Below are 13,274 nucleotides of genomic sequence, written 5' to 3'. Positions count from 1 at the left end.
TACGCGGAATTTCAAATGGCGATTTTCCTAAATCAGCCTATATTAATGTAAAGGCACACAAATTATAAACAGGATGCTTTGCTTTGTTTTCATGGCTGCAGCCTAAATATGAATTTCTACTATTTACCCTATCCAAGCTGACTAATAACGTCACTTGGAGGACGTGCCTTTACGTGGAATTTAGGATAACAAGAATCAACTGCGTAGATAAACTCTCCCATCAAGTGCGGATGTGTCACATTGTTCGAGCGTATATAAGAAGGTGGAAAATTACATGTTTTTAAATCCAGAGTTGTAAGCCTACTGAATTATTGTCTAGAAGTATCATTATCTAACTGACGATCATGATGAACAAAACATTCGTCTTCACCATTGTCCTTGTGTTTGTCGTAGCTTTAGGCGTGAGACCTAGCTCAGCTCAACAGGTAATAATGTAGCATAGCGTTGCACACACACACACACACACACACACACACACACACACACAAGAGATCTTCTTATCTTTTAATCTCAATGTGGGTATGTACGATAAGAAAGAAAGTTAGCGGTCACTCTTTTGCAGTTATGTATCAGGTTTATTGACCTCCTCGGTGGCCTAGTGGTTATAGAGTCCCCCTCGGATGCGGGAGTTCGCGGGTTCGAAGCCCGGCCGAGTCATATCATATAATTATAAAAATGGTACTAACAGCTGCCTCGTTTGGCGCTCAGCATTAAGAGGATAGTATTAGGACTGATCCGCCAGGTGCCAAGATAATGTGACTGGGTGGGACATCGTGCTACAATTCCACGGCATGATGTCCCAGTGTTAGACATCACCATAAACTGCCACACTGCATATATCGTAGCGATATAACTGAAAATAGTTAAAGCAACGTTAAAAATCCAAATAACACACACACACACACACACACACACACACACACAAACATACACACACACACACACACCAGGTTTATTATTTGGTTTGCTTGAAAGAAGAATGCGGAACACAATGAACAGAGCCTGACACATGATTCATTTGATGAATGATATTTTATATATTATTGTTCTCAACCCAATAGCACAGTACTTTTAGAACTAATTACATTTCTTGTTCAATAAATGCCCATCATTTTTAAACACGGATGTTCTTCCTAATTTAAATGATGGAATTTTGTTTCAAACCAGGGTTCAGAACAAACAACTAAAACTACAACTACCACCAAGGACAGTTGCCCGTGTAATGTGAAGATCTACAACTCCTGTATATGTCATATTATCAAGTCCAACCCTGCATGTGAGTATAGGACACCATCAATCTTGTCTAACAAGTATATTATATTCATGAAGTAGTCACTATATATATATATATATATATATATATATATATATATATATATATATATATATATATATATATATACAAACACTATTGGTAAATTAAATTTTGAAGTTGCCCATGGCGCAGTTATACACATATATTGACATTCTCGCGAGCGTCTACAGTTGATTCTAGATCAATGATCAATTTCGACACATTAATCGTTAGTGACGTATGAAAATAAAGAGTATTATTAGGCCACGTTTTCTAAATGAATTTAATATGGTACACATTTTCATCACAATCTTTTCTGTTTTCTTTTTCCCATCCCCTCTCATGCATAACGGACAAACTACGCAGAAATGTGGAGTGAGAGAGAAAAGGAATTTGGGCTGCATTGAAACTTGAAATAGAAATTATACCAAGTAATTTACAAGAATATGGTTCGTCGTTACGATATGTGTGCACTTTCCTTGGGATTTATTTACAGTATTTATCAATGATATACAATAGTTCAAAACCATGTCGACAATACACGGCAAATTTCTCGGTTACTTCATACAAATACTGTGATGTATTTATTGTTTTGTTGTTGTTGTTGCTTCTTAAACATGATATAATGTTCTAAAAAATCGATTATTAGTAATTAAATATGAAAATGTCTAAAGGTCTCTCTATTTGACAATGGTCCAGAGAGAGAGAGGAGGGGTGGGGGTGGGGGCCGCTCCGGTGGCCTAGTGGTTAGAGCATCGGATGCAGGAGGTCGTGGGTTCGATCCCGGCTGAGTCATACCAAAGACTTTTAAAAATGGTACTAACAGCTACGTTAAAAATCCAAATCAGAGAGAGAGAGAGAGAGAGTGAGGGAAGGAGGGAGGGAGAGAGGGAGGGAGAGTTTATGGTCGGTGGTACTGTTACTAAAACAGAATAACGACTTAGATCAACTGTAAATATATTAAACATTTTAATTACCTCTTGCTGGTTCGACATTTTGCTTTGTTTCTATTCCACATTAATTTCCATGCGCCGGTACGTGAATGGCAAAGCTTTCGTGTGAATGGCTTATCTAACCATGTGTTTGTAGTGCTCTACATGTATCATTAAAACCATCTTATATATATATATATATATATATATATATATATATATATATATATATATATATATATATATATATATATATATGTACGCTGTATCAATGACATCCGAAGAAATGTATAATTTTTTCAATAAAAGGAAACGACTGGTATATCGTTGATACAGCGTATATACTATACATATATTTTAATTATATCACATACAAATATACATATTTGCACTTTGAATGGAGTTACGATATGCTCCGGGCAAATGTGTATTGACCGAGTGAATGAACTCCTCACATCCCTGCGAGTGTGTTCGCTACAAAATGTAGTTCTAGGATTTTTCTTGTTGTTCGCAATCACATATGCAAAATGATAGTTGATTGTTTTCTTTTTTAGTTTATATTTTTATTCACATTTATTAAATCAATATAAGACACACTCATGATTTAAACATGAAATATGGTTTTCATGAAGAAAGTAGTGCACTATAAAAACGGTTAGCCGCTTGAACACTGAACCTGAACTGTCAGGCATTCATGTACCGGCGTATGGAAATTACCGTGGAATAAAAACTAAGCAAAATGCCAAACTAACAAGAGGTAATTAAAATATTTTAATATATTGACAGTTCACTTAAGTCATTATTCTGCTTTTCTAAAGTCTCTCTCCCTTTCTCTCTGTCTCTCTCTCCCCTTTGGACGGTTTGACTACCCATTACCATCATTCATAGGTCCAGAGACATCGTCGTATGACACAAGCGAAAATTTCCAATGCTCGTATTTTCATGGATTGTAGCCCGTATCGAGAAAGAGAGAGAGAGAGAGGGAGTCACCATTTGGATTTTTTTATATTAAAGAATTAATAGTCGATTTTTAGATAATAGGTTTAAGAAACAACAATAACACAGCATTAAATGCGATATAGAATGTGTGCCTCGTAACCAAAAAAAAAAAACATATAAGCCTAGTGACTGGCTTTTGGAACTTTGTATCATTGATATTATGAACACTGTAGATAGATCCCAAGGAAAGCGTAAACATGCCGTTACGACGAACCAAATTACTGTAGGTTAGTTGGTACAAGTTTAGTTTTAATGTTTCCGTCCAGCGCAATATGTGTTTCTTTCTCACTCCCAATTTTTGCTTATTTTGTCCCTTACGCACGAGAGGGGAGATGGGATTGGAAATAAGAAAGGATTCCGATGAAATTGTATACCATTTTGATTTCATTTACAAAACGGATTATTAATACCTTTTATCGTTATTTTCATATTTCATTTGTGATTAATGAATGAGGAGAAATTCATCATTGATCTGTAGGCCTGCAGTTGAAAGAATGTTTATATATATTCGTATTATTGAGCCATGGCCGGATCACAATTTGATATACCCATAGTATTGGTATATCAATTAGCTTTATACCAACACTTTAAATGTCTTTTTGAAATGGACTACGTATGGCATACTGTATGCGCTAAACATCTATATCTTCGCTTTTGTTAGACTGTAATCTTACGTCGTGTCAGGTTGTACTATTAATAGTACCACCATGTCAATCAAGCTTACTTAGCACCTCCTTATCTGTTTACCTGTCTGAACAATACAAAGGCCCCACTGTTACCTGTAGTGAGTGCTCCATTAAAAGTGTAGAGAGCGAAAACTGCCAAAGTCCGGTAACGACTAAACTGTACAGAAAATACAGTAATTGTGAGGTTTAAGAATTCAACATAGTGACTGTAAAGAAGATACAGTAATGGTGAGTTTTAATAACTACACAAAGTGACTGTACAGAAAATACGGTAATTCTTAGCTTTAATAATTCCACATAGTAACTGTACGGAAGATACAGTAATTGTGAGTTTTAATAACTTCACATAGTAACTGTACAGAAGATACGGTAATTCTTAGCTTTAATAATTCCACATAGTAACTGTGCAGAAGATAAGTAATTGTGAGTTTTAATAACTTCACAGTGACTGTACAGAAGATACAGTAATTGTGAGATTTAATAACTTCACAGTGACTGTACAGAAGATACAGTAATTGTGAGTTTTAATAACTTCACAGTGACTGTACAGAAGATACAGTAATTGTGAGATTTAATAACTTCATAGTGACTGTACAGAAGATACAGTAATTGTGAGATTTAATAACTTCATAGTGACTGTACAGAAGATACAGTAATTGTGAGTTTTAATAACTTCATAGTGACTGTACAGAAGATACAGTAATTGTGAGTTTTAATAACTTCATAGTGACTGTACAGAAGATACAGTAATTGTGAGATTTAATAACTTCACAGTGACTGTACAGAAGATACAGTAATTGTGAGATTTAATAACTTCACAGTGACTGTACAGAAGATACAGTAATTGTGAGTTTTAATAACTTCACAGTGACTGTACAGAGGATACAGTAATTGTGAGATTTAATAACTTCACAGTGACTGTACAGAAGATACAGTAATTGTGAGTTTTAATAACTTCACAGTGACTGTACAGAAGATACAGTAATTGTGAGATTTAATAACTTCACAGTGACTGTACAGAAGATACAGTAATTGTGAGTTTTAATAACTTCACAGTGACTGTACAGAAGATACAGTAATTGTGAGTTTTAATAACTTCACAGTGACTGTACAGAAGATACAGTAATTGTGAGATTTAATAACTTCACAGTGACTGTACAGAAGATACAGTAATTGTGAGATTTAATAACTTCACAGTGACTGTACAGAAGATACAGTAATTGTGAGTTTTAATAACTTCACAGTGACTGTACAGAAGATACAGTAATTGTGAGATTTAATAACTTCACAGTGACTGTACAGAAGATACAGTAATTGTGAGTTTTAATAACTTCACAGTGACTGTACAGAAGATACAGTAATTGTGAGATTTAATAACTTCATAGTGACTGTACAGAAGATACAGTAATTGTGAGTTTTAATAACTTCACAGTGACTGTACAGAAGATACAGTAATTGTGAGATTTAATAACTTCACAGTGACTGTACAGAAGATACAGTAATTGTGAGATTTAATAACTTCACAGTGACTGTACAGAAGATACAGTAATTGTGAGTTTTAATAACTTCATAGTGACTGTACAGAAGATACAGTAATTGTGAGATTTAATAACTTCATAGTGACTGTACAGAAGATACAGTAATTGTGAGATTTAATAACTTCATAGTGACTGTACAGAAGATACAGTAATTGTGAGTTTTAATAACTTCACAGTGACTGTACAGAAGATACAGTAATTGTGAGATTTAATAACTTCATAGTGACTGTACAGAAGATACAGTAATTGTGAGTTTTAATAACTTCACAGTGACTGTACAGAAGATACAGTAATTGTGAGTTTTAATAACTTCATAGTGACTGTACAGAAGATACAGTAATTGTGAGTTTTAATAACTTCACAGTGACTGTACAGAAGATACAGTAATTGTGAGATTTAATAACTTCATAGTGACTGTACAGAGGATACAGTAATTGTGAGATTTAATAACTTCACAGTGACTGTACAGAAGATACAGTAATTGTGAGTTTTAATAACTTCACAGTGACTGTACAGAAGATACAGTAATTGTGAGATTTAATAACTTCACATAGTGACTGTACAGAAGATACAGTAATTGTGAGATTTAATAACTTCACAGTGACTGTACAGAAGATACAGTAATTGTGAGTTTTAATAACTTCACAGTGACTGTACAGAAGATACAGTAATTGTGAGTTTTAATAACTTCACATAGTAACTGTACAGAAGATACTTTTTCTTGGGCTGATGTTTGTGAGTTGAGACATAGCACTGATTTTCTGACAACGGCTGAGGCTGCTGCGGCGTCAACATTGTGCTAGGGTTTGGTTACAGTTAACGCATTTATTTCATAAGCCCCTTGAAGGGTTCTTGTCGTACATAGCATGAAAGAAGTGAAGTGAAGTAACGCTCAGATAATTCACGCTACAGCATGCTCACTGGCCTGTGTGTATTAGGGAGTCAACGTTCTTGTCGTATACACTTTCCGTGTAAGGTTTTAGTTACACGTTTCATTTGTATTTATTTCCTAACCTCCTGATGGATTTTTTTTAATACTTGGGATAAATCATTATGAAGATAAGACATTTGTTTTTTTCAATGCGCGCATTAGCGTCTTCGATCGTGTCATGTTCACAGTAACAAAAAATTGCTGTTCATTTTGTTATTATTATTATTAGTAGTAGTAGTAGTAGTAGTATGGTAGTAGTAGTAGTGGTGGTTGTGGTGGTAGTAGTATTTTGCTCGTATTCCCCGAATTCTTGATTGAGAATTTCATTACATCGGATGAATCATTATGAAGTTAAAATAACTCATTTTGCGACTTGATAACTCGAACTTTTAATACTGTTGTCAAGTCACACGTATTAGAGCAAAAGCTGGACATGCAGCCTCTGAACTTCTTGTGATACAAAGAATAAACCTGTACAAAGTTATAATTTTTATAGATGCTTCCCGATGAGGTCAATAGCAGATAATATTCCTTCCATTTTACCTGGACGATGGGCGTCCTGGCAATTTCTGCTGTATGGGACCTATATATGCCTACTGACCACTTTGAACAAGTCACACTGAAGCAAAATCAACATATAAGTTACAAATATACATATCAACAGGAAGCCTTATTTGCGTTCTGTTTATGTGTGTATTTTTTTGGTAACAGTATCTCGAGATTCAATGAATTCATTTCAATTTCCAAACACATTATAAACGCAACGGTATAACTGCAATCATACACAAATATGGCTGCTGATAACGTCATTCAGAAACAATCTATAGCATTAGTAAATAATTAAGCATGCAAATGAAGATTGGCAGGGCTGAGGCAAATGGTGAAACTAATAATTAGTATTTACTCCACCATTATTAATGTTCAATAATAAGAATATGGATATGACACAATGAAACACAAAGTACACTTAATCGTTATGTCGCCGACAGAATTCTACTATTCGTTATGTTTTACATGTTCTCCCTGCGTTCAGTATTCATTCAACTGTCAATCGTCATCATAATGGCATATTTCAAAGCAGTTTTGGTAACCAAGGCATCAATAGTTTTTTCATAATAAAAATGAGTGCGAGGACTGCCTACATGCATCGTGTGCATGTCATAAAATAAAAATATAGAAATAAATTTCATATAACACGAGTGCCTCAGCAGAACCCGTTTTTATTACATGAGAAACTGACATACATACAAAGACTAACCGAAGTCACTGCACTATGACCTAATTTTAGTTCGGCGGCATGATACACATTTGTTTTCTGTCTTCACAACGTGGATAGCGGAATGTGTCAAGTAGTCTACATATGCTATTGTCATAAACAGTCCACTGAAATATGGAACACATCTGTCCTCATATACAGTCCACTGAAATAGGGGACACATCGGTCCTCATATAAAGGCCTCTGTAATAGGGAAAACATGTCCTCATATACAGTTCACTGTAATAGGGGACACTTCTGTCCTCATATACAGTCGACTGAAATACGGGACACATTTGTCTTCTTTTATCCTCTTTCGGTAACCTCATTATCTGCCCTTTCTTTTCGAGCTCTTTGGTGTATGGAGGTTGCGCTAGAAGCATTTCCGGTAGGTATTGCCGCTGGTCGACATCCACTCATTGCAAAACAGAACGAAGTGAATGAAATTATATTTCGCGCCGCGGGAAACTTTCCAATTAAACGCCCTAAATAAATGTGTGATAAAGTAATTAACGAATAATTGTTAGGCACAATGGATAAAAATCATATATGTGGATAACCTGTGCAGATACTTGCTATGCAAAGTTTTTAAAAAATGTAGAAGATAATTTAGGAATAATAAAATAGTGAACACACAATTCCTTGGCAAATCAACATCAAGAACAACACAAACACATAAAAACAAAAACAAAAATACAGTTAAACTGAATGTCGAAAGTAGTATTTTATTTAAGTAACTCAGATATGAACGTTCATTCATAATGATGTTCTATATTATACAAAACGCTTCGACTTTGCACCTGATGATGAAATCCTTCTGTTAACCTTCCTTAGTCAAACAAATCATTAAAAAATATAATAAATAATTCCACTGCGTACCTTATTTCTATTTATACTATCCAAAAATTCGGCAATGAACATTATTTAATGTGATAGTTTCCATTTGCTTACGACGACTGCATACGTTCTCAAAAGGGCATATAATTATTTTTGTCAGTTTTGAAAAAAATATATATATTTTCTGTTGTGCAATTCAAACACATTTGTATGCATCTGATGATTAAAAACTTCATTTGATTTTCTTTCAATGAAAAAAATTAAAAACAAAATAATTTCTATTGCTTATTTTTTTCCATTGCGTTACATTTTTTTTTTTAAATTGCGTATGACTACATATCTTTTAATTCACTGATCGCTTTCCACAATAGCTGGGCCGTTTATCAGAGTTATTTTACGAACGGTGAGTGTATACTGTTTTATTTGTAGGCACTTTAAAGGCTTTAGGAGTTTCCGTATCCCCCATAGTGTGGGTGTTTGTTTTCCTGTAACAAATTAAAAAGAATTTTCAAGAAACAAATTATTTATTATTCTTGTTCAGGGGTTGCTCATAGCTATTTGCATTTTATTATTTTACGATATGTCGTACTCACAATGTCTCTGTAGCTGTACCCTTTGTTTTCCTTCCCTGTATATTTCTTTATGACATATACTTCATTCCATAGACACTAGGTCTTGTGACTGGTTTCTATATTATGGTCCTTAAATTTTAGTGCTCTTGACCAAGGATCAATCTATTGTATTTGTGACGTTCTGTCGTATTGGGGTGGGGTTCTCCCAATATAATTTAATTAAATTAGATTGAAAGTTCCACCCTGGCTCGTTAGGTTAGAGAGTTAAATTAGTGATGATGTAGATTTACAGCTCTGAGCCCCCAGTCAGCAATGCCGACGGTTAAATTATAGAGAACACGAAGATGAAATTCAATCAATAACAATTTAATAAATGTGATAATTTAAAACGATAACTTCCAATCACTCGTCTTTCCCTCGACCAAGTGACAGCCTAATTCATCCCGTGATTTACAGTGTGAGTTCGATTTTCCCCCTGTCCTTGCATCTACTCATCTATTTCTTCCCGCTGATTCTTCCTTCTTTCCGTTCCTCTAACTCCTTCTTTGTCTTTGTTTCTCTCTCTACTATCTCCTCCTCCAATTCGCTCCTAGACTTCAACTTGTCCTGAGTTCTCTCCTTTCTTCTCTTTCCTCCGTCTCTCTATCTGAGACTACGGGACCAAACTGAAACTGGTCTGTCCCTCAAAGCTTCCTGTGAAAAACCACAAGGCGTTAACAAATGTTTTATCGAACCTAACCTCACATTATAACGACAATTAACCATCAGATAGCTGTCACTGTTTCGGCCACGCATGCATACACATCGAAATTCCCACACACTTCTTGCAGGGTAAACAATGGCGTAATAACACAGTATCAGCGAATTGTTATACAGACATCAATACATTGCGTCACGTCAGTATATACACATATATATTTAATCTCATCGTACTACAATCTGACAAAATCAGACGCATGTCTGTACATTACAAATATTCAACAATGGCAAAATCTATAATCATATGAACATATGTGTTAGTCTGCTATAAAATACCCACATAGTAAATTACAATATTAACTCTTACGACGGCTGGCAAGCTATATAATTCTTTACAAATATCAACTCATTTCTTCAAAATATGCAAACATATTAACAAAACAAAATAATTCTTCGTACTACGATTCTAGTACTAATAAAGTATACATACGATCTACAATTAAAATGCAGTCGCATTCCACAAAGACCGAACAAATATCTACTGACCTTTTGAAGCTTTCTGTAATTAGAATTTCCCGCTCTAAGATTTTCCCGCCAATAACGAATGGCTATTCGGAGTTACGCTAACCTCTTCTCTGGGTAATTTCTCTCAGCGAACTAACTTTTGCCGGAAAACGCAGGGATATCATTCTACCCAAATCAAGGTCTCCCCCCTATCTCGATTCTGATTGGGTGGCGCTGTGCCCCTGTCCAATCGTCTTAGCGGCCAGTTCAACCTGTCTGTCTGTTTGCAGGGGAAAGAAGTTAGGACACTCCCACTTCTTCAGGCAATTTCTTTTGATCTTGGAAACATTTCGACACCTAGGTGATAATTGGCTGTCTGTGACTTCGCAACTCCGATGTCCGGTCCTTCGATTCTAGCCACAACAATCTTACGTAACGGATTAGTGCTAGCCTTCGGCAATGTTCGACATCAAACAATGACCCGTCAGAATTACCTTGATTATACATGTTTCAAACTGGGCTACTCTGGGTCGGGGTAAACATGACAGTATTGTGTGTGTTATATGTGTATACAATATTGTTTTAATCGTGTAATATCGTGTTTGTGTTAGGAATGACTATTTTATATATTTTAATTTGCATTTCATTTTTTTATCTAGTTTGTTTAGTTGCGTACAAAAAAGAAAAAAGTGTAAGGTAAAATAATTGTATCAAAGTATGTGTTGTGATGGTTCGTCGGTTTCGATCCAGTAATTATTTTCTAATAAAGACGAGACCGGAGTTTTGTAGATAGTAAACGGTAAACGGTTCATTCTGGATTCATATAACACCGATTGAGAACATCATTTTTTGATGATGTGTGCTTAGTCGTGAGGGAATATGGGCTCGTGTGCGTACAAGGCGATGGGTGTCGTTTACCCGCGGACCTGGGTTCGAATCTCCGTAGAGTACGAATTAAAAAATTCTCTAACCTGTATGATAGTATTATATATAAGATATTTTCTTCATTTCGTCGCTGTATACATATGAAGTTCCCCAGTCCTTTACCCCATAGTAATTGTATACTGTGAGAGGGACAAGAAATCACTCTTACGTCATGATTAACATAACTAAATACAAAACACTTGGCAAAGACGGATTCCTCAGTGACGATAGTAGTTACATTCTGGTCAAGCTGATTAATTACCTACCGGATGCAGTAAATACCTAATACGAGAGGGAGAAAACTGGGTTACCGAAAAGGTCTATACAGTTCACTGAAATATGGGACACATCAATTTTCATATACAGTCTACTATAACAGAGGACACATCTGTACTCGGTCAGTTTCATATGTGCATACAGTAACAATGTAATTGATTATTTCGAAGAAATCACTGGCTGTCTGGATTTGGAATTATCATAGATTATCTTTAACACCCATCACTGGGAAAGATTCGAGAGATTGGGGGTGGGCGGGTGGGGGAGGCTTAGGAACGAAAGAGCTTATTGTGTGTTTTCTAGAACAAACCGTCATTATGTATTTGGTAAATAAATACGGTTCCTAAATCTAGATAAATTAGGGGGAAAATCAGTCAAAAACTGTTCTCGGTTTGTCAAAGAGGGTTTATCCCTGTGATAAAATGAGGATTCACAACATATCTCTTCGTACTACATTAACTGACCACCTCCTACATATGTCACCACCCTCTGTCTGTCTGTCTGTCTGTCTTTCTGTCTCTCTCTCTCTCTCCTGGAGTAACTTTAATTTCTTCTCATATTCCAGTGGCCCAACAGATGATTGAGAACTATTACAGAATGCTGAACTCCATCATCGGTAACATCGGCAAGAAGTGATGATTAACGTTCCAGTTAGGAAGCAGAACCCTGAAATTTTATCCTTCTTCCATATTTGATGATATATGCGTTCTTGTTATGTCTTAAAAGTTTTGCATTAAGTCTGCATTAAGTCTGTTATTCATGCAATAAATGTTTTTTGTAAGAAAATGATATGATTATGTTTTAAGCAATATATTAAATAGTATATTTGACATACTAAGGGTGAACGACATAGGTTTTGAAATAACTAGTATTTCTTCGTATTTGCTAAGGAACTCGAAGAGATTAAATTTTTCTGAACTCAGTATTCTATAATGTATCGTTTAAAAATATTTATCATTATGCTGTGCACTTCTTACCGGCAACACATTGTGGCTTCTTTCTTCTTATTCTTCTTTTTCTTTAATAAGTAAATTAACTTATGTACTTCCTAGTACATGGACTTTATAGAATTCGGGCCTTTAAATCGATTACTTCTTCACCTGGATACGGTTTCTTAAGAATAATAAATGTTTTGATTGACAGTTTTATTAATTGATTAGAAATTTTATTTTATATTTATTTTATTGATATGATATGTTTATGAACTGAACAATGAATGTTTTTATTAATTGGGGGTGTGGGTCTGAAGCCCATGATATAGAACCAGATTATGTGGTCAGTTAGAATCTGCGGTTTCGGGCACAGATTCGACCGTAAAATGTTATATTACGTCTAAAATAACTAAATTACCTTGATGCAGTTAAACCATATGCCCAATATTTGTTTGATTCAAACAATTAACAAGTGTCTCGTGCGATATTCTTGATGCAGACATGAAGATACTCTGTTTAAAACACGACTGAACGCTATATTTGTGTTGTTCATAACTGCACCTTTTTTTATAATTACCTCCCTTTAGATCAATGTCTACCATCTTTTGGGTCATTCATCTAAAGTAGCCACGGTGACTTAGTAATACGTTTGCCAGACATACATTCTGTTTGTTACAGGATTGAATCCCAGACATGCTCGAGTCGGCTGCCGAGGAACGTTACTCCAGTTACAAAGCCACTATAAAGTCTTTCATATAATTTGCTGATGTGTTTTTAAACACCAGTCAGTCGCTCATCCGTTTAACATTTCTCCTCTAACTGCCTTTTCTAGTTAAACAAAATATGATTTTGACCTATTTATGGTGTAGTTAAGGACAGACAGGACTCAAATTAC

The 13,274-nt window shown here is 35.2% G+C and overlaps 2 long non-coding RNA genes across 2 annotated transcripts; one reads left to right on the top strand and one right to left on the bottom strand.

Moving 5' to 3' along the window:
* Positions 1 to 261: 261 nt before the first annotated feature.
* Positions 262 to 12,595, top strand: LOC149801897 (uncharacterized). The gene is made up of 3 exons (XR_016420745.1): positions 262 to 425; positions 1,168 to 1,276; positions 12,013 to 12,595. It is a non-coding gene; the product is annotated as an uncharacterized LOC149801897 (long non-coding RNA).
* Positions 9,395 to 12,006, bottom strand: LOC149801898 (uncharacterized). Its single transcript, XR_016420746.1, has 2 exons — positions 10,290 to 12,006; positions 9,395 to 9,737 (listed from the first exon to the last, which is right to left on the bottom strand). It is a non-coding gene; the product is annotated as an uncharacterized LOC149801898 (long non-coding RNA).
* Positions 12,596 to 13,274: the final 679 nt, after the last annotated feature.

This window comes from Sinohyriopsis cumingii, chromosome 4 (assembly GCF_028554795.1).
Source record: "Sinohyriopsis cumingii isolate HCF-2022 chromosome 4, ASM2855479v2, whole genome shotgun sequence".
In the NCBI taxonomy this organism is placed as follows: domain Eukaryota; kingdom Metazoa; phylum Mollusca; class Bivalvia; order Unionida; family Unionidae; genus Sinohyriopsis; species Sinohyriopsis cumingii.
This window is presented reverse-complemented; position numbering and strand designations above follow the sequence as displayed.